The sequence below is a fragment of the Meleagris gallopavo genome, chromosome 1 (genome assembly GCF_000146605.3).
Source record: "Meleagris gallopavo isolate NT-WF06-2002-E0010 breed Aviagen turkey brand Nicholas breeding stock chromosome 1, Turkey_5.1, whole genome shotgun sequence".
NCBI lineage: Eukaryota > Metazoa > Chordata > Aves > Galliformes > Phasianidae > Meleagris > Meleagris gallopavo.
In genome coordinates, this window is record NC_015011.2 from 153,060,628 (window position 1) to 153,082,707 (window position 22,080).

Genomic DNA, 22,080 nt, shown 5'->3' on the forward strand with positions numbered 1-22,080 from the left:
ATCAGACAGGACTTTGTCTCATTGAGTGCTCCAAATGGATGTGCCACAAATGGTTGGGGGAAACTGTTGCCTCTAAAAATTTTCTTCTGATGTTCATCTTGGATTTCCCAAACAAGGACCTAAGGCCCTTGGCCTTTCTTGCTGGCTGCTACTGACAAGTTTGGCTCCATCACCTGCATAGTATATCTTGTAGCAGTTGTAGGTTGCTTGGTCACCCCTAAATTTCCTCTTTACCACACTAAATGAACTCCCTAAATCTCTCTTCATAAACTGTAGGTCTCTGACCAGGTTTGTTGTTGTCTACTATAATCTTGGGATTCCCTTTTCAGTTATATTATGTCTACTCTGGGGAACACTCACTAGACACTGCATTCTGGGTGCAGCTTCCTTACCCAAGCTGTGTACAGCGCTTGTTGCTCCTAATGCAACCAAGGATGTTTTTACACTGCTTATGGTGAGCTACACTCTTCGCTCATATTGATAGTGTCTATTGAAAACTAGTTTGGCATTAAAGTTCAGCAGGGTTGTCCATTGGACAGTTACAGCTTGGCTTGCACTGATATATGGAGTTATTTAACCACGAACAGAACCTTGCAGTTTTTCTTTATGAACTTCAGGAGATTTTTGTTGGCCCAGTCCTCAAATTTATCAGACAGCTTCTGAATCAAAGCTCAGCCATTCACTGTGTCAGCAACTCTCTCCAAATTTATTTGCAGATTTGCTGAGGATGCAATCTGTGTCATTGTCCACATTATTGAAGAAGATGTTGAAAACCCTGGAGTATGTTGCTTGTTACTGGACACCAGCCATATGTTGAAACATTGATCACTACTCCTTGGGCATGCTAGTACAGTATTCAGCACACTTGACAGTCTAGCCTGGACAGTATTGCAATTAATATAATGTACTGTCTTCTTAGGGATACTTTTCCCCCCATTTTAGAATAGATAGCAACGTGGAAATATCAACAACTTAACATGTAGCATGTGTGGCCAGTGATGAATTCTGTGACCACATGGACCTCATGCTCTATTCAGCAGTTCTGGTTAATCTTGGAGCTGTGCAACAATGCCACTTTAAAGCAAGTATGATAAAAGAAAATAATCCTCTTAATTTTCTGCTCAAAAAATATTGCTAGCTGTCAAAATAGGTACCCATTTTCATGGAACTTGGGGCTCTGTTAAGGTGAATAGAAGCTTACCTGTGCATGTAGGGTTATATATATTTTGTCCTAAAATCTTTATGGTTAATATTAGCTAACATATTACATTACATAGCTATCTTGTGACAATGATGTAGAAATGTAGATGAAAGCAAAAGTTGCTAAGATTCAGAGATGAATGACAGACGTCATAGCTAACTAATATCTGCGGCATAACTGAGAAATTCATTTCTTCACCATTTAAAATAAGTCACAAATGCTGTCTGGAATCCTTGTAATGATAGTTCCAACTTCTTGTGCACTTTCAGACAAAATAATTTAAGTATACTTTGTCTGGGTAGACTGGTCTAGTGGTTGGCGACCCTGCACATAATAAGGGGGTTGAAGCTAGATGATCATTGTGATCCCTTTCAACCCAGGCCATTCTATGATTCTACGATTTTGAATAAACATCAACTCCTTCTCTTAGAAATATGTTAGGAATATGTTCTTGCTTATCTTATGAAGCTATGATTTTTAACTTTAGCTTTAATTCAAAAAGTTGGTAAAAAAAAATTCTGCATAAAAGCCAAGGTGTGAATTCAGTACTGGCCTATGACTACACAGGTGCAACAATGTGGTGTGCTAGCTGAAGCTGATCTGAAGAACACCTGGCTTTGTCACTTTGCCAAACTACAAGCTGGCTAGAGAGCTTGGCCTACAATGAGTGTGTTTCAGAAATTCAGGAGCTGTTATTACCTGTAATTACTTCTAGTTCTTCTAGGGTCTTCTGTATATTTTCTGATAGGCTCCCTCTTTCCTGGATTTTGATTCCTTTTTTCTTGTGGACATCAATAAAAGCTGAAGAAGTAGAAAAAACCAAAACCCTATAGACATTCTTCTCTTCACTGTGTCTTCTCAGTTTGTCTGCAATAACACACATACAGAAGAGAAAAAGTCATAGAACCATAGCATCATAAAGGTTGGAAAAGACCACTAAGATCATCTAGTCCAACCATCAGCCCATCACAACCATGCCCACTAAAATACATCCCTCAGTGCCACATCTACACATTTACTGAACACTTCTAGGGACGGTGACTCCACCACCTCCCTGGACAACCTGTTCCAATGTCTCACCCTCTTTCTGATAAGAAATTCTTTCTAGTATCCAACCTGAACCTCTCCTGGCACATCTTGAGTCCATTACCTGTCATCTCAACATACATGGAAATGGTCACTGGTATGGGAGCAGGAAAAGATCACAGGAAGATCGTGGAAGGGGTTAGGGACATGCTTAGATATCCACCAGAACCAAAAGAAATATAAAGCAAACCATAGTGTGATGATGAAACTTACTCTCCCCCCCCTTCTTAAGTATGAAAAGTGGACAAACCCTGAAGGTCACAGTGATAACTAGAGCCCACTCGCCTCCCATTGGCTCCCATGGCTGCTTTCACTGCTGGTTGAGTTGGCTCTCAGATTCGACTTCAGAACCATTCAGTGTCCTCTGAGCAGATATGTTCATGCAGATAATCAAGATCCATCATATCTGTTCTTATATGAAGCAGGGAATTTTTGTTTGTATCTATTTTGTAGTTTGTATCTATGAGAAATCAGGAGGTCCTCCACACTGAACATATTGTGCTGGATTCACTCGCCATGCCATCAGAAAGCTCTTTCCAGCAAGACCCATCACAAGAAACAACTTGAGGCAGAATGAGGATGGTTACAATAGTCTGGATGACTTCCAAGTGATATTTTCCTCACTGAGTGGATATACGTGCATGTGTGTGCATCTGTTCAGGGGAACTGGACATTTTTGTTACTCTGAAACATTTGTATACCTGACAAATACAAAATTGCTTATGATGAGAATGACAGGAAATCTGATTTTGGTTTTTCATATGAAAATGGGGGTTGTAAAGGATCCTTGTGCTTTATTCTGTAATATAAAGATGATTGTTAATATGTACGTAAAAAACTGGAGCAGGTAGTGACTTACTGAAATGTCTTTTGAACTAATAAGCTTTATGAAAAGTTTTGTAAAATACTTTGTGTCTGGAACATTTATTATTATCTGATCTGTAATGAATTAGTTACTACATATTAGGTGAATTTATTGTGAAAATGATTATAAATTAGGATTTGCAGTTACATGTCAGAGAATCATAGAATCACAGAATGGCCTGGATTGAAAAGAATCACAAGCCCCCTGCTGTGTGCAGGATCGCCAACCACTAGACCAGGCTGCCCAGAGCCACATCCAGCCTGGCCTTGAATGCTAGAAGATCACTGTGATCCTTTTCAACCCAGGCCATTCTATGACTCTATGATTCTTTGGGTAAAGAAGAATCTAGTTTCCTATATAATGAGAAACCCCCTCAGATCTTACCAATCTGGAACAAGAGGCCTGGGTTTTTGCAGCATAATGGACATTCAGGGCACCTTTCCCCTCTAATCCTAAAATGGCAGATTGGGAAATGGTTTTCACAATAGCCTCTAAATCACAATGACCCCTTTCTAGTTATGGTATGCCTGTCTCAGTCTTGATGCAGCACCTTTGCAGACATTCTGCGGGCAGTGCAGCACAAAGGTGTAGTTCATGAATGACTTTACTAAATGTAATTGTATTATGCTGGTGTAAAATATGTATAAGTGAGATCATATTTGGGTTCATTAAATTAACTGATAGCTACCTTAACATCTCATAGTCCCATGGCATCTGGCACTTAGATACATGTATTATTAGATAAGTCAAGAGTGGGGATGTATTTGTCTGTTTACTCACAGTTCAGTAGTTCAAAGGAGAATTTCTGTGAGTCTGTTGTACATTTTTGTGCCCTCTGGGGCACATTCTCCCTTGTTTTCCCTACACTAACCATGGTAGCATCTCTGATGTCAGATGAGTTTCTTGTCCAGAGAGTGGTGCTCTCTGATGAATAGTAGATTTATGGAGAGTAAGATTTGGCCTCTCGTCCTTACATTCTTTTCTTTATTTCTTTTCAAATTAATTTCTCACTTCACTTTTGGTGGCACATTTAGCGACCCTCAAATCTTTTACAGAGCTGCTTTTCACTGGTAACATATGGCTATCTAACAGGTAGAGCAGACACTCTACAAATGAGAATTTGCCTTTGGGTCTTTTCCTACCTCAGCTTCTGTGAATTTGGCTGTTGCACTTACTGCTCTAATCTCCTCATCTTCTTCCAGCACATTTGTGATGTGTCTGAACAAGTTTAGAGGACTGTAACAAACTGAAAAGCACCCATGCTCAGCTTTATGGATTTATGTTCTGCACTCCCCTTATCTCTCCTTTCCCTCTCTTACTACATTGGTTTTTTTGTTCACAATACGCTTTCAGGTATGGCAGTATCTTTTTCTTACCTCCTACCAAGCTGTCTATGCTCCTTCTTCAATGCCTTTCATCACTGATCTTTGTAAAACCACGAACTTTGCCTCAAGCTTGTGTCACAATTTGGATGTGGTATAATTGTCTCCTATTTCTTTAGAGAAGTATTGGTGGGAAAGATTTGAGAGTCTCACCAATAGTTCAGGAGAGCCTCACCAGGCTGCATAAGTAGGGTGAGTTGGGGATTACTTTGTATTGCTAGACCTGTGCCAAATAACTGGTGAATCTGGCCCACTACCTTTGAACATGCATACAGCATTAAGCACAGAACTGTAAATTAACAGACAGTAAGATAATGGATGCCTTAAAAATACCTATGACAAATTCAATACAAGATTTGAAATACAGGGTGAGTGAAAAGGTGAAGTGTTGGTGAAAGTCTTAAATCTCAAACTGACCTTTTTTTTTACCCACAGGACTCGCCGTCGCAACTTCTGTGCTGCTCTATGGTTGCTTTAATTTATATGACTAATGACATGAAAGATGTAAAATCTGTAAAAATACAGTGTTTGGATGCTTAAATTAAGTTTATGAGTTTTTCTTAAGCCTGCCAAACAACTTAAATATTTCATGGCTTTCACGGGCTACAGTTCTAATATTTATAACTCTTGTGTGAAGATTTCAAAAATTATAATTACAACTCCCAGGATCCCAGATATAGCAGATGTTCAATATTTTGTATGATGTTGGCAGAAATGCTTTTCATGCTCTTTTTGATCTCAGTACCCCATGTATTGTATCTGCTACAACACACTGCTGATAAGAGAGTTTATTGTTATTTCCCTGTGAAAGACTGTAGGGCAGATTCAAGAAGGCGTATGAAAGAAAGTGAAGGGTGATTCAGCCCTAATGAGTAATGAGGAACCCTGTGTAATGTATTTCTCAAGTGCCGCCCTCTCAAATGGCAAGTAGGGTGTCTCTCATTGCATGTATCCACACTGGACTTATGGGGTTAATTTGAGCCTTGCATTTTAAGCTATACCTCCTTGCCCCATTCTCTGGTCTTGATGGATCATGTCATTTCCCATTCATTCTTGTATATTCATCCTCGTGGTGCCTGTGTTCCCTCCATGACGATGCAAGAATAGCCTTATTTGAGTCAGATATCAAAGCCTATTCATATGTTTTAATCAGAGAGTTGATGTGTGAGTTAAGATTACAGCACCGATTGAGTTTTCCAATGATCTGCTTGTACAGAAGAGAAATAAACTTCAAGCAGTTAAGCTTATCTCTGGGCTTTGCCGCATTTTAGTGATATTTCTTTCCTTGTTATTGTAATTGAGCTCTATTCTTAGAACTGTATGTAGGTGCTCAGTAAAACAGTTAAATGGTTAAACTTCACTGTCACTCGAATGATTGCCCCGCGTTTACAGTGCTGTAGCTATAATCAGATTGTACTTTTTACAGGCAGATTTTAATGTGGTTCACAAATGTTTTTAAAAAATGAAATCAGTAGGTTAATATATTATCTGCAGTATTACTGTAAATGTGTGGCAGTAGCAAATAGATAGTCCTTATATAAATGAAATAAATTTTGATTATACAATCATACATTTAAACCACAATTAGGAATGTACAGAATACATTAGTATTAGCAGTGCTTTTTAGGGATACCCTATAAAAAATATGAGCTATGTATGTGGTATTTGATGTTCAGTAATACCATAAAAATATCTCTGGTAATATAAAAAATTAGATTGAAAACATAATGAAACTTGAAACAACATCATTTAATGATATATGGATGTCTTCTATTATTCATGTCCATAATACAATTGTAAGAAAACTAATATACCATACCTTCAGGCAGTTATGTTGTTATTTGTTGAAGGTGTTTTCTGCCTGTTTGTTTCTTTCTTTTGAGGTTTTCAAACAATGAACAGTGAATTTGGAAAACAATTAAATCTGTAGTACAGATAAAATCTAAATATAAGGTGGATCAAATATGACAAACTCTTGAAAGCCTAATAAAATCATCTGGAGCAGAAAATGATAACTATGTAAAATGTCATCTCCAAATTGGTGACATCAGATCTGATAAAGATACTGTGGACAACAGTCAACTATAGGTGTTAGTGTGACAGCTAATGTTCAGTTCATTTTTTGAGCTTGAACTCCACTACTATAGAAGTATATCAGAATTAAAGCACTATTGCTTAGAGAATGTTTAAAAGTAATGCTTTCTATACTATATGCCAATTGAATTTACAAAAATTGTTCTAGGGACTGTACAGGTAACTGAAGATGCACATTTAGTCATGTATTTTGTATTTGTCTCCTAACAGAAATCAATCCATTATGGAATTGGATGTGTAGAACCGTTGCAAAGCTTTTTGGCATTGCAGTCAAACATCCTTTCATTGGTTTCCCTTTTCCATCACCATCCTTTTACAACTCTTGGAATTACATTTTCTAACTTTGTATGTATGGAATTGGTAACCCTTTTGCTTCTTTAAGCTACAATTTTAATACTGTGATTTTAATACCCAGCATTGTTTGCAACAGAAAATGATGTCTTCTGAGCTGGAAGCACTAGGTTCTCCTGCCAAGGTTGGGTTACAAAAATATTTTTAAATCTCTGTCTCACCAGAAGATACACTACCATCCACAACTGACGCAGAGGAGTTATTCAGAAACCTGTAAAATTAACAGCATTGTCATGGGTAGTGGACTGAAAATGCTAATTAATGAAGCATCACGGACTGTGGGATGAGGCAAGATTCATAACATCCCAGCTTTGCCATTTAGTTCAGTCCTGAAGATTCTGTAATTTAAAGTAACTGAACCTATGTATCTGGCTGAGCTTTGTTCAGTAGTCTGTCCAGAAAACATTTTGACATACTTTTGTGGCCTTCTGGAAGCCTTTAAATTTTCCAGGACAAAGTTTTTACGTATAGGCATTATTAAACTCATGCTTCACTCCAGCAAATCCTGTTGTTTCTACATTTCATGTTTCCCAATTCTGAGTTACAATTTTCAGGTGATTATTATACCAGACTTGAGGTTTCTGGACTGTTCTTTTTGTTTGTCTGAGATGTCAGTGCAGAAAATATTCAGATATATTTTAGAAATAAAACAGTGATTTATTTATTTATTTATTTATTTATTTATTTATTTATTTATTTGCAGTTTAGTGTGTGATACTTTACTATTTTGCCTAGTTTTGGTGAACTGATGTCTCTTGTCAGTGATGACAGGAATAGATATTAGAAAAGGAATGAATCACATTTTTTTGTCCTTTTGGGTCTTCAAAATGTACTTTTTGTTTATGGGCTGATTTCCATTTTTTTGCAAGAGATCTATCAGTTACTACAAATGGTAGTAATTAGTGTGGTATCCTGGGACCTAAGATATGCTCTATCTGACTATTGGAAATGTGCAGACCTGAAGCTGTAGCATTGTGAAGGAAGGCTCGTCTTTGCACTTGCCATTGTAAAGACTATGTGAAATGAAGCAGAAACTGTTTCTAAAGAACATAACATTGAAAATGCAGATTGCATTCCTGTCCCCCAAAGTGCTGTAAACATGCATGCGTCCATTAATGTTTGTGAAATTTTCTGAAACTTTTTAGATGTGTCATAAAAACAAATCCTATCCAGGAAAATATTTTTGGGGTTTGAGGTTTGAATGTTGCTCAGTAAATTAGCCTTTGGACTGTATTCTGAAATATGAAGCTAAGAGGAAACACAAATGAGCTGTCTCATTTGTGTAGCATTGTCCATATTGTAGACCAAGTCGAGATGTTTTTCAAATGGAAATATATTGTGCAATTTTATAATTAAAACCTAATTACAACAAAGATGCCAAATGAAGCAAAGACTTTTTTTTTTTAGAATTCATTTTCCAACTCTTGATTCCACTTTGGAACTTTGAAGTACAATTTATCATCAGAAAAACAGCCCTCTAAACTCTGCCTCCAAAATGGGTGAAGCTGGCGTAACAAGTTATGTCTGTTTCTCGGAGGGGTGCTCACCCCTTCTTGGAACGTATTCAATTGTTGTGGAGATTTCACATTCCTTTGCTCTGGATAGTAATTAATCATTATTTTGCAGTTCCTTTTTAATTATGTGATTGATGACTTCTGATATGTCAAGAGAAAATGAAACAAATGGAAATCAATTGGAAAATGAAACTGGAATGAAAACAAACACTGTGAGTCCCCACAGCACATAGAAACAGAAGGGGTGGAGGAGTTTTTTGCATCAGATAGACAGAATCCTTTAAATATTATAAGAGCAATAGTTATAAATTATAACTGCAGATAAACTAAAGTCCTTTTCTTCTCGTGGCTTCTCGTAATCCCAGTTTGTGTAGTCTAGCTTGTTCATCATGCCTATCATTATAACATAATGAGCGACAAAGCATTATGCAGCACCAGGGACGTAGCTGGAACATTTAATTATTAAAAGCCAGGGTTTTTAACACCCTTTCTCCCCACCTTCCTCTCCATCTCCACACTGAGATTATAATGAGACCACTATTGAGTGTTAGTTGAATCTGCTCTAAAATATTTACATCAGTTTTAAAAGAAATGTTGCGAATATTTGTCTATTGTTCCCAGGAGAGGGACTGTGTTATATGGTAATGGGTGAGCTCTCTTACTCCAGGAAACAAGATTAATACCTCCCAAAGTGAGAATGGAAAGAGTTTTGTATATATGATGAACTTTGGTGAGTAGCAGGAAGCTTATGAATGCCAGAAATTCAAATGGAACTATATCCCAGGGAGAAAAGAGAGGCCAGCAGAGACATTGTTGACTTGACAATGTGAACCTTGAAGGCAGAGGAGCAGAGGCAGTTCAGGATGTCAGCATCTCACAACATATTTGAAATAGAGGTGAAAGAGAACAACAAAAAAAAAGAGTAGGAAGTCTTCACTGCACACGCTGCAGCTAGAAGTCAGGCAAAGACAGAAGTGCAAAAGGCACATTTTTCTATTTCTGAGTAGGAGAGTAGAAGTAATGAGCAGTAGGAGTCTCACAGTTGTGGGACTGCTCTGCAGGAGAAAGGGAACCACTCTGATGGGAATGGGATTCATCATATGGCTGTTCAAGACATTTTACAGTCTGCTGGGAGGTCTGGCCTCTTTTATCTTTGGGACCTTGTAAAAATAGTTCTGAAATAAGAATAAGTGAACAGAGGAATTACACTGTCCTTCTTCAGTTCTGTTGGGACTACTTTAACTTATTCTATGTTTGGTTTGGTTGGTTTGATTTAGTTTAGGGTTATTTTCCTTTCTCCCTCCTCCAAGGTAACCTAAAAACTTGATAGGAGATTTGATTCATAGTTTGACAAAGACAGATTTAATATGCCTATATTGCCTATATCTGTCTTCATTTCTATAAGCCAGCATGTTCTGTAGGTTCCTGCTGACACAGAAAAGTTGTGCCTAGCTGGGAGAAAATTTACTTCTACCATTCATGTTACTATTGAGGTGATATTATCAGTGGTTTCACAAGAAAAATTTCTTTAAATGGATGTATAAATCTCATAAATGGGGAAATAGTTGCTCTGATTTGTACTTGGTCTAATGGTAGAAATTTGGTGAATGAAGAGATTGCTTTGTAACACTGCAGATACCAGATCATTGACATTTAACCCAGTAGCTCTTGGGCCTAATAGCAGGTCACTGATGAAAACACAATTGGGAATTTCAGCTTATCTTCTTTCAGATGGAAGCTTATATCATCCCAAACAATTACACATACACTCTGTGTGCATGTACAGCTGGCATCAGCTTACATTCAAAGACGAATCTGAGAATATCCTAAACAGGAAAAGTCTACAATAATATTAAAACTTTATCATTGTGTGTCATTGACAAAATATAGCTTAGCGCTAATGTTGGAGATTATTTGGAGACCTGTAGTCTCAGGGGATCTGTAATAGACAGCAAAATTTTTCATCCATAACTCATTTCACTCAGCCAGGTCAGGTGCAGATAAAAGTCACTGCTTGACACATATCTGTGTTAGTCATTGTACAAAGAGCTGAAGCTGCTCCTTCAGTAATACAACACAAAACCCATCACCGGTGTATCAAACCCAATGCCAACAGTCAGAATGTAGAAATACCGCTGAGATGCAGTACTAAGGGTACCTGCTGCAGGAGTCAAGGCAAACCCACATAAAGCTAAGTTTCTACAGACCTATGGCTCCTGTCTAAATTGTCAGAGATCTAGTAATTTGAGAGCTTTCCTGGCTACTTGTCTTGTGCTTGAAACAGTCCCTGCAGCTGCCTCTGATAACAGCTCTCCAGTGTTAAATGAAGATAAGCTTCCCTTATAATCTTGGAGAATATACCCTGCGAGAAGCAACTGAAGGAACTGGGGCTGTTTAGTCTGGGGAAGAGGAGACTGAGAGAAGACCTTATTGCTCTCTTCCAATACCTGAAAGGTGATTGCAGTGAGAGTGGGGCTGGTCTCTTCTCGCTGGTGACAGGTGACAGAATGAGGGGAAATGGCCTCAAGTTGTGCCAGAGAAGGTTTAGGTTGGATGTCAGGAAAAACGTCTTTACAGAAAGGTTTGTTTGTTTGTTTGTTTGTTTGTTTGTTTGTTTGTTTGTTTTAGTGGTTGAGTCACCATCCCCGGATTTAAAAACCGTTTGGATGTGGTGCTGCTCAGGGACATGATTTAGCAGAGGGTTTGTTAGAGTTAGGGTCTTATGGTTAGGCTGTGATTGGACTTGGTGATCTTTAAGGTCTTTTCCTACCTGAGCAATTCTATGATTCTGATTCTATGATTTTCCTTAAAGCAGACACTAATAATGGTGTTCCCTGCTCAAGTTTTAATTTTAGAAGATTCATATTTTCAGAATGACTACTCTTTAGATCAAATTTAATTGAAAATTCGAGTAGCTCCAAACATCTAGGAGTCCAAGTAAGACTCCAAGATTCATACAATATGCAGATTAGATAGATCTTTCTAAACCTGACCATTTCAAAAGATTGGAAGTTTATTGGCAAGGCGCACTGGGAGAGAGAGAACTTGATTTTGTCAGGACATCTTGTGGTCTGTAAAGATTTTTGTTCTGTCACTTAATTAAATGAAATGGTGTGGAGAGATTCTGTTTTACTCAGTGGGAAGTAAACGTGAGCTGCAGTGGTTTAAACTAATGTGTCATTTTGCAAGGGAAAGTGGACATCTCAGTTGATAAATGGTGTGTGCAAGCTCATGGGATTGTAGTTCTTTTAACTCTTCAAAGTGGATTGCTTGTATTTACTTTCCAGCTTTAATTCTGAGGAAATAAGTTGAATCCAGAGTTAAGGAGAAGATCAGAGTATCAGGTGACTTAACAACAGCTAGAAGTAGAGGTGATATTATAGATAAAGATGTTGAGAATTAGTAAATCAGAGTCAGTACTAACTCATAAGAGGATTGTATTCAGCAGTTCTAGAGATGCAAAATACCAAAACTGAGCTAGATGGCGGCAGCATTATATGGCTTGATTATATTATAAAAACTGGCATTTTGTGTAGATAAAGTGGCCCAGAAAGTGAGAGTTTGGAGCAGGCTACAATTCATCTCACAAGTTGATAGCTAAATGTAGTTAAACAGGAGTGAGATGTCTCAGCCAATACAACTAAAATATCATTGCAGTCAGTACCATCAACAGTGATATCTATCTAATACCATCTGAGACATCCCTAGATATTTCAGTAGTCCCTGTCTATCTTTCCAGAAGTGCATGTGTCTCCCATAGGTTCTATCCCATATCTACCAATCCCAAGCAGTTGTCTTGGGCTTTGCATAGTGTTCCTAAACACCTTTGTTTAAGAAAATAAATCAAATCTCTGTCCTCATCCTTCCGAAGATACGGGGAGATTTGACTCCTAGTTTATCCACAGATTTACACGCTGATATCTAATTTAGGTGGCTTTAACTGGGAGCTGAGTTCCACTCAGGTATAACTTTTACCAAAAAGAAGACAACCAGTTTTTACTTGCAGCTAGCAGCTGAATCAGAAATTTCCTGAATAATGTGTGGAAGAGGAGAAGGAAGTATAATTTGATCGTCAAAGAAACATCACGCAGTGTTATATACATGAGCAGAAGACAAAGCTGAGGATGTGATCTCAGCTAGTTGTTATGTCCAGCTGCCTCTTGAAAGAAAGCCTTTTTTTCCCTCACCCTGAAAATGTCTCAGCCTTCTATTGTTTCACTGAATTGAATCAAATGACCAAGGTAGCCTGGTCTAGTATTAGATAAGGAGGTTGGCGGCCCTGCGTGTGGCAGGAGGATTGGAGCTTGATGATCCTTGAGGTCCCCTTCAACCAAAGCCATTCTATGGATCTATGATTGTATAAAAATAACTATGTCTGCAGAGGGAAATGGTTCAGAAAGCTGAGGACAGATATATACATATATATTTGCATTTTTCAGAGTCTGTTTTCCTCTGGATCCCCATAGATGAAACAGCTCATTCTGTGACCATTTGATTCTTCCTTATTCAGAAGGACGAAAAAGAAGGAAGAGGAGACTGCAGTTTTTTTCAAGAAGTTGGGTTTATTTTGGCCTACGTGTGTTGTTAGCATTGGCCTAAGGCATAGGGATAGAGGGAGGACAATGTATAATATCTGATAAATCTATTGCTCATAAGCGATGATTGTATTTTCCCAATTCTTCCTGTGTTTCATACACACTCAGCATATTTCTTGGGGGACATGATATCTCTTAGAAGTGTCCTGGAAGACGCCTATTGAGAAAGCTAAATTATGTGTGTGTTTGTGCCTGCGTGCACTCACGTGTGGGTGTGGGCATATTAGTGCACGTTCACTTCAAGATGGATGCGTACTTATCCTGAATACTTTCTCATCCTGGTGATCATACCATGAGATAAAGACATTATGTAGAAATTTCTTTTAAAATAAAAGCTATTTTATTGTATTAACCATTTTTTAAACATCAGTGGGATATTTTATATACTAGGCAATTATTCTTAGTAGTTTAAAAGTATTTTTAATCTTTTCTGTAAAGCTAAAGTTATTATATAAAAATTATTTTATCCTTTCTATGTACGTACCTACCCTCATTCTGATAGTATCTGATAGAACTTAAGAATATAAGCAACTAAACAAAACATTTCTCTACTTTCAAATAATTCTACTACTTACATATCAGTCAAGCTTTGCACTGATGAATAAATAAGATTTGCAAAGATAAATAAAGGTATGTTGTTGCTTTCCTTCTAGTGTAATGTGCAGAAATGATATCCAGTCTTGAATGTATGAGAAGAGAAACCTTCAAATCTGTTGTAAAATAATTATTTTTACTGCAACTTATAACTTACTCTCCCACTTTTTTTCTATCTATATTATATAGCCTACTGCTTTAACAATATGTTGATCTCTTCATGGGCTAGAACGTATCTGAAGAATAGAGTTATGCATATTTTCATCACAGTGCTCTGAAGAACTCTTTTAATCATATTTTGTTCGCTGGCTTGGGCAAATTTCCATAATCTTTGTTGTTAAATTGATATTTGATAAATCGGTAATCATGGCTATCTTGATTAAAACATGATTAAAATGCTCTTCAAAGTAGGAAAAAATATGTATATTTTCATTACTTACATTCCCTATACATTTTAAGATCACTTAACAGGAAATCAGTTTCACCTCATGAAAATTTCTTGATAATGTACTGCTTATTATTACAAAACATTATGCTCAGCTATGTTCATTATAGGGATGGGATTCGTGAGTACATAAGATCCCCAACATGTTCAAACATATGGCTCTGTCTTCAAATATAGGACTGAAAAGAATTGGGCTATATCAAAATATATGAACTGATGTCGTATGATCTGAGGCAGCTTGTTGTCCTGTGGGTTCATCTCCCCCTTGTCCTACGAACACTGAACTATAAAAACTATGTGAGTTTCAGCAGGAGAGTTTGAGAGAACTAAATTTTGGGTCAACTAATGCCTTTTGAGATCAGAAAATGAAAGACTTGGCTCTGCATCCGTAGCATATAACTGTTTTTGAGTTATATTGGAAGAGTATATCTATTGATGCCTCTGTAACCACGTTTAAATTCGTGAAATTGGCCTTGATGTTGCAGCATGACTTATATCCATGTGGCAATTCATGTCTCCTTTCTTCCTGGGCTGTACCAAAAAAACTGCAGAATGACTATTTTCATATGAATGGCTGAGGTCTCCTGACTTTGACAAAGCAACTTAATGATCACTAGAGAGAGCTAGGCTTGAGATCAAACCCATAATATTGGTGATTGGTGGTGGCTACGTTTCAGCCATGTAGTCTGGCTTTGTTAGCTTTTGTCCTAGACCATCTGAGTTGTTGGGTTTCTTGATTATATTATAAAAATATCCTCCTGTGAGCCAGCCTCAAAGTATTCTTTGGCTAGAGGATGATCAAAGGCAGGTGAGAGATAAGTGGGGCATAAGTGGGAAAAGGTGAGAATCCCTTAATCTGGGAAACTGAAGAAAAACAAAGAAGGTACTGGGGAAAAAAAAACAATTAACTGAAAATAAGTTAGCAAACTAGACATCAAAGTTCCACTTGACCTAAACCTTCAACAACAATGAAAACTGTGTACTCACATTATAGACTATGCCCTTCTGCATGGTTTTCTGTATAGAAGAAACTGTATCAGTCACATTGTAAAAGACCTAGATCAAGTTAAAAAAATAAAACCCAATAGAATGATTACAGCCGCTGCATAGAATGACAAGTATTATCAACAAAAATTAATCAGGTGCATCTTTTAGTGAACTCAATTAATAATGTGCAACAACAGGGTCTCTTTTCTTAAGATGAAAATTAATTAGTAGAGGGAAGGTCACTTGGAGATGCTGACATCACTCATCAGAATGCTCTGGCAGCTCTAATTATTTGTCTTCCAGGCTTGGGTGATCAGAAATTATTGCAATACCTGAGCAACATTTTGAAAAAGCTTTGTGCATGGCTCTTTTAATTAGACCTGGTATTTGATTAATGCAGTGGAAGCATTTAGATCAGCCTCTTATCATTGACTGACTTAGAAGTTTTAGGGAATTACACTGTGCAAGATGGGGTCACTACAGTAGATTTCAGTGATTCAGACCTAAGAAAAAATCAGCTTTAACAATTTGAGTGAACATATATATCTTTTCCTTCCCTTACTTTGTCATTAGCTAGAAAGAAATTGCATATTTTTCAGCATCAAGTGAAGTAAACTGCATACTGTGTGAAAACATAATTTGTGTGTGCATAATAATACATGATTTACATTTATATATATAAATATAAAAGCACCTGCTAAATTTGTGCAAGCTGGATTTATAGAAGATTACAGCAAAGCAGAAGACTGAGCTACGCTGTGTAATCTGTACTGCATTGACTTTTTATTTATTTTGGTTTTATTTATACACAGAAACACACACACTTGTGTGTATGCATAAATATATAAGAATGATTTCCAGTTAGAACTGTGTGAATAATTTAGCGCAATTTTCAGCATCTTTGAGGACAGGCATTGGCTCTTGTTCTACCAAATTGATCAGGTAATAGGGGCTATACAGGTAAATGCAAAAAATGTGAATATTATTAAACACAATAGACACAATAATGAATAAATAAAAAGATCAAAAGAGAAGGTCAGAAGTAAAAATAATATCTGCCAAATGGCATAATTAAACAACAAAAGCCACCATGTACCCATGAGCCACGTGGATCATAGATGTCATTGGTAGGTGGCAGTTCTCCACCTTTTGAAAACCTATTGTTTATTTTGGAAATTCAGCTTTTGTTTTCTGCCTATGGCTTCTATCAGGCCAATAGATCATTTCAAAGAGTTCCTAGTGTGAATGTGAGTTTCTCGTCTACAGATGCAAGTTATCAGACTGAACAAAATGCTCTGATTTTTTTTGTGAATTACTTTTCATTAAGAATGAGATTTAAATTTAAAGCATATACTCATTTCCCATTTCATAAGTAAACAAGAATGTAAACTGACAACTTATTATCCCCTCATTTTTTAAAGAAATCTCTCAAATGGGCACAGCTTTGCGGGCGTGAATGTAATTGTTCTGGCTGAGAACTGCATTTGGCCCATTATGTTGCATTCTCTCTCTCATTTCCTCCCAGCATGATTTTATTATGACACGGTTTTAAATCATAAACTTATTCACTCTAAGAGACTATAAAATAGAGTAATCAATTTTTATTTTTGATGTATTTGGTTATTTACAGCTTCATTGTCCAGCTAGGGAATATACAGCACTGATATACCACCACTGACTTCAATAGAATTATACTCTTTTATACTGAGGCTGAATTTAGCAATAACAGCTAAAAATGAACGTATTTGGAAATGCTGTAAATTGTGATTTCTCATAAAACCCTGTGAAAAGAAATTGCTTGGTATCCTATTACTTAATGTTCTTAGAATATTGTGTTGTTCTGTATCAAGTATAGTTAGCATCATCCAGATATTAAAAGACCTTCTGAGTGGAAGGAATCATATCCTGAAACAAAAATAATATTGTAGAAAAACTTTAACAGCAATCCATATCATGGAAAATGGTTTACCATGAAGTTTGTGGTAGGTCTGCTTTGTTTCCTTTGCCAGCTGAGCTGGCTTTCTGGGTGAACAGATGTTTTTCTGTTGCTAGGACCTGTAAAACTCTTCCAGACATGGATTTCTCATTGCCCTCAAGTACTTCCATCACAAACCAAGTGCACCTCTTCTCTGCAGCAAGGTTATGGTAAGGAACATAACTTTATAAAGTAAGTTATTAACGTTTTTGTGATCAAATTATTGTTGAAATGCAGTTTCATGCTACTAGATGGATTTCCAGAAATATCCGTATTTTCAGATCCAGTTGGTGCTTTGAAATTCTTTTTTTTTATGAGAGAAGAAGCTCTTTCTAGTTATTTTACTTATGCTCACAATGTATACAAATTGGGAATAGCTATTTGGCTCTTTAGACAACACTCTGGAAAAATTCATTAACACTTGTTAAATATATTCTGGAAGATTTCATATTAAATGAAGCAAAACTTAAACTTTTTTTTTTTTTCCCTTCACATGGCCTGGTGCTAAAAAAAAATGTTGAGATGTTAAATTATCTTTCAAAGAATAGAGTAAAGCAAAAACAAATATGGCAAAAGTGTACATAGACAATTTCTCCTTGCCTATGATTATGGGCAGTTTAAGTTGAATCCTTACTTGTGAACAAGCTAATATCATTGTTTTACTAGCAGAAAAGGCAGACATCCATGTTTAGGTTTCATTCTACTGTCCTGCCAATTGTAAGTTAATGTATTTCTTCGCGGAGTATGCAGTTTGCATGAAACCTGTTTCAGATTTATGAGTGGAATTCCTAGAATCATAGTATCATAGTATCATAGAATCAGAGAATCATAGAATTGCCTAGGTTGAAAAGGATCACAATGATCATCTAGTTTCAACCCTCCTGCTATATGCAGGGTTGCCAACCACTAGACCAGGCTGTCCAGAGTCACATCCAGCCTGGCCTTGAATGCCTCCAGGGATGGGGCATCCACAACTTCCTTGGGCAACCTATTCCATTGCGTCACCACCATCTGAGTGAAAAACTTCCTCCTAATATCTAACCTAAACCTCCCCAGTCTTAGTTTAAAACCATTCCTCCTTGGCATATCATTCTCCACCCATGTAAACAGCCGTTCCCCTTCCTGTTTATACCCTCCCTTGAAGTACTGGAAGGCCACAATGAGGTCTCTCTGAAGCCTTAATTTGTCACACCCGAGAATGAGCTTGATTATTTCCTTACTCAGACGATTCCAGTGTGATGTGAGATGCCCTGCAGTACCGCCATTTGCTGTTCACAGAACTTGCCTTCCGTACCACATCAGTCAGCCCAGACAGACACAGATGTTTCGTGTCTCCTGTCTCACATGGGACTATATGTGCCAGTGTTAAGGCTACCAAATCTCATTCTAGCTGTCCTCGATGACACATTCAGCATCTCAAGGGGACAAGTTTAAACTGTTTCTTATATGTCTTATATGTGATCATCTGTAGTCATTTTAGGCATTTTGGTAGGAGCCTACCAAATGGTAAAGTGAATGAATCCTTTTATTGAAGTGTTTGCATCTATGGCTCACAGCTTAGGTTAGATTCCAGGTAGTTAGCTAAAGTTACATGTGGTGAATCACACACTGTATCTAAGTCATAGCTCTGTTGTACTTGCCATCTGAATGTTGAAAACATGTCTAATTCTAGCACCCTTCCACACTTCAGAATATATCAGCCATGGGAATCTGAGCGGTGCACAAAGTAATGACAGGCTCTTGCAAACTCAGATAGATTTTATGGCAGTTCTATTTAGCAGTTGTTTGCAGTCATGTTTTGTTTAGAAATGCATTGTATGTCTTTATTCATTTGTAGCTTTGTTATTAATTTCTTTTCATTATGATTTACCACTAAAAGCACAAACTCCTCAGATTCTATGCCTAAATATTATTGTCAGCTTGATTAGGCAAGTTCTGGAATAACATCAATCTAATTTACACCAGTAAACTAGTGCACGGAACTTAATCTCAGTAATGTGGAGAACTTCATAGGCACTTGATAATAAAAAAAAGGAAGTGTAGGATAGTGGATTGGAGCTAGCCAAATGCTTGCGTTTGTTTTGCAATCATCATTAGTCTTAACATTTTACTTTCTTCCATTCTGATCTGGCCATGAATAGACATTGTAGTTGTAGTATGGTTCTTTATATGTAATATAGTTTTGCAGAAAATATTGTTTATTCTGGATTTTAATATTTCAGAGCTGCACTTGACAGATCTTATATGAACGTGAGGCTTCCCTGAAGTTAAGATTCTTAACTATGAAGTTTTTAAAGGACTGCTTTTTCTTGTTGTTTAAAAGGAATTCCTTTGTACCATATGCCAGGTATAATTTACATTAATGTTAATTAACAATATTTGAAACAAATAATGATAAATAGATGTCCCCCCAAACATTATGCATATAGTTGTCTAAGTAATCTGATGAGTAACGAATCAAATTAGCAAAAGATTTGCCAATGTTGAGACATAGGTCCTTATTAGAAGACGTATACATCATTCCAGCTGTGATATTTCTTATGCTTATTATTTTGATCAAATCTGCATCAAAAAATTACAATGAAGAAATATTTACTGCCTTTGCAAATCCATTTCTCTCTGCTTCTGGAGGGTAAGCTTTACTTCTCCTTCTTGCATATACTAGATTAAAGGAAATTTGAATTTAAAAAATAACACAGAAATAATTTGTATTATAGAAAACCTTTGTTAAATAGCCCTCTGTTTTCATAAAAGCAGCAAAATCAGATTTGGCCATCTGTGTTTAAAATATATAGAAATGCCCTCTCAAACTGCATTAGCAAGAAAAACCCATTATTTCTATGTGTTTTGACTTTGACCTCCCTCCCAAATGCTATCTGATGGACAAAGGGAAAATACACATATATATTTATATTGTGTCAGTATTACATTTTATAGCAAAGGATAAATATTAGATTAATTTCTACCACCCTTTGTTTAGCTATATGGGGTTCAGCTGCATTGCTTCTAACCCTAACTACATCACTTCAAATTACCAGTAAATTAACAGAGTAACACTTGCAACCTTACAGCAGATTTGATCCAAATAGTCTTTAAATGCCATTTCTGTTCCTATTAACCTAAAGATCGGCATAGCAGATATTTTCGTAAGGCTGCCCAGCAATACAGGGCATTAATGGCTAAGTTGTGACAGCACTTTTCATGATGATTTATGATTCAGTGTTTAACTTGATTACTCCACTGCTGACTCTGAATACTATTTCAATTAGTGCATGGAAGGTCACATCACAAATATTCCTCTATAATCTATTCCTATTAACACTAATACACAGAGTAACCAAATCTTTTCACCCTTGTTGATTTGAATAATCCATAGCACTAACTGTAGGCTTGTTTACTAGTTTACTGCTCTGGACACATCCAAAATGGTAATTTTCAGTCCTTTGAGTATCATTAATGACATTGTGAATAAAGCATTCCTTTGCTGCTGTGCGTACATTAATAATTATCAAAGGCTGAGCTATTCTAAACAGAAGGTACACTTTCAGAGAAGGACTCTTGTCTAAACAGCTATTTTGCAGCTAATCACAAAGGGGAAAACATAATAGAAGATAGTTTAGAAACAAAACAGGAAAGGTCGGTTAGTATAATGCAGGATGATGTATAAAGCTAAAACACTGTGGATAGGAGGCTCGGATAAGATGGAATTTGGAAGCCATGTTTTTCCTGACATCTATAGTTTCCTGTGTACACCCATATAGGCAGCTGAATCACACTTTAGATCTCTAACTTTTGGTTGGTCCAGGTTGAGCGTGATGACGGGCTGTGCAGAGGTATCACATGTTCTCTAGCTGAAGAGCTATGTTACATCAGTGATTATAGTTTTTACTGAGCAGAAGGGTGAATTTTCTGGTGTGATGGACAGGGCATTATCTGAGCAATAGGGTGGGACTACTACTAGTTCGTGCTGCAAAGACTGCCTAAGTGTTTGGTACGTGTTGACTTCGTGTTAATATCAATGCCCTTATGGTAACAACCTGAATTTCTAGCCTTTGAGGAGTTTTAAAAATACAAATAAAAAATTATTTGTGCTGTTTTGAAGAACAATATGTTATCAATCCTAATTTTTGAAGAACATTTTTTTCTGTGTCTGTGGATGGACAGTGCTTCAAATTGACTAACTTTAGTGGATGTAGTTACATTAATGTTTCATTTCAGATCAGGAATAAAACATCCTGATTGCTCCCACTTTTGATTTTGTAGTTAATGCTGTAGAGCACTGTAAAGTGTACAAACTGTATCCCCTTTTGAATGAAACTAGCTCAAAAGATGTGGTCTAGGAGCCACATAATGAGTTCCAGCTACTAATTTGTTTTCACCATGTGGATCAGATTAGCCCAAAATAAAACCCCAGCAAATCATTTTTGTGTACATAGGTCCTCAGCACCTGCTGTTTTGCTCTAAAGACACACTTGTTCTGTCCTGCACTGCTTAATGTAGTCATTAAAACCCTAAGTATTAAACATCTAGGAGTCACCCATTCTCGTCCAACATATCACTTTGATTTAGTACTAATTAATACTTTGATTTGTTAGCAATGTATACATCAACTAGATAATGTGTTTCAAAATTGAATTAAATTACTTGTTACATTAATTATTTTATAGATAAATTTCTGTTTTTTTCCCCCCAAATATTTCATTCACAGCTAGCTTACACAAATCTGTTGTTAATTTGCACACAGATGTCACTCTCTGCAGGACATAAAAACAAAGCAGAGATAGCCAGCAGAACTATATCTTGTTGCATCATACTTATAGAAGGATCCTGCCTTTCATGTTTGTTCTTTGTAAAACAACAGCAAGATCTTGGGACAGACAACATACAAAATGCAGGTTTTTTATTCACATGTTTATGCAAAGATATTTAGCTATTTCTTGCAATGCATGTACTCTTTTTGGAAAATGCAAATTTACTGAAAATTGAGAAGA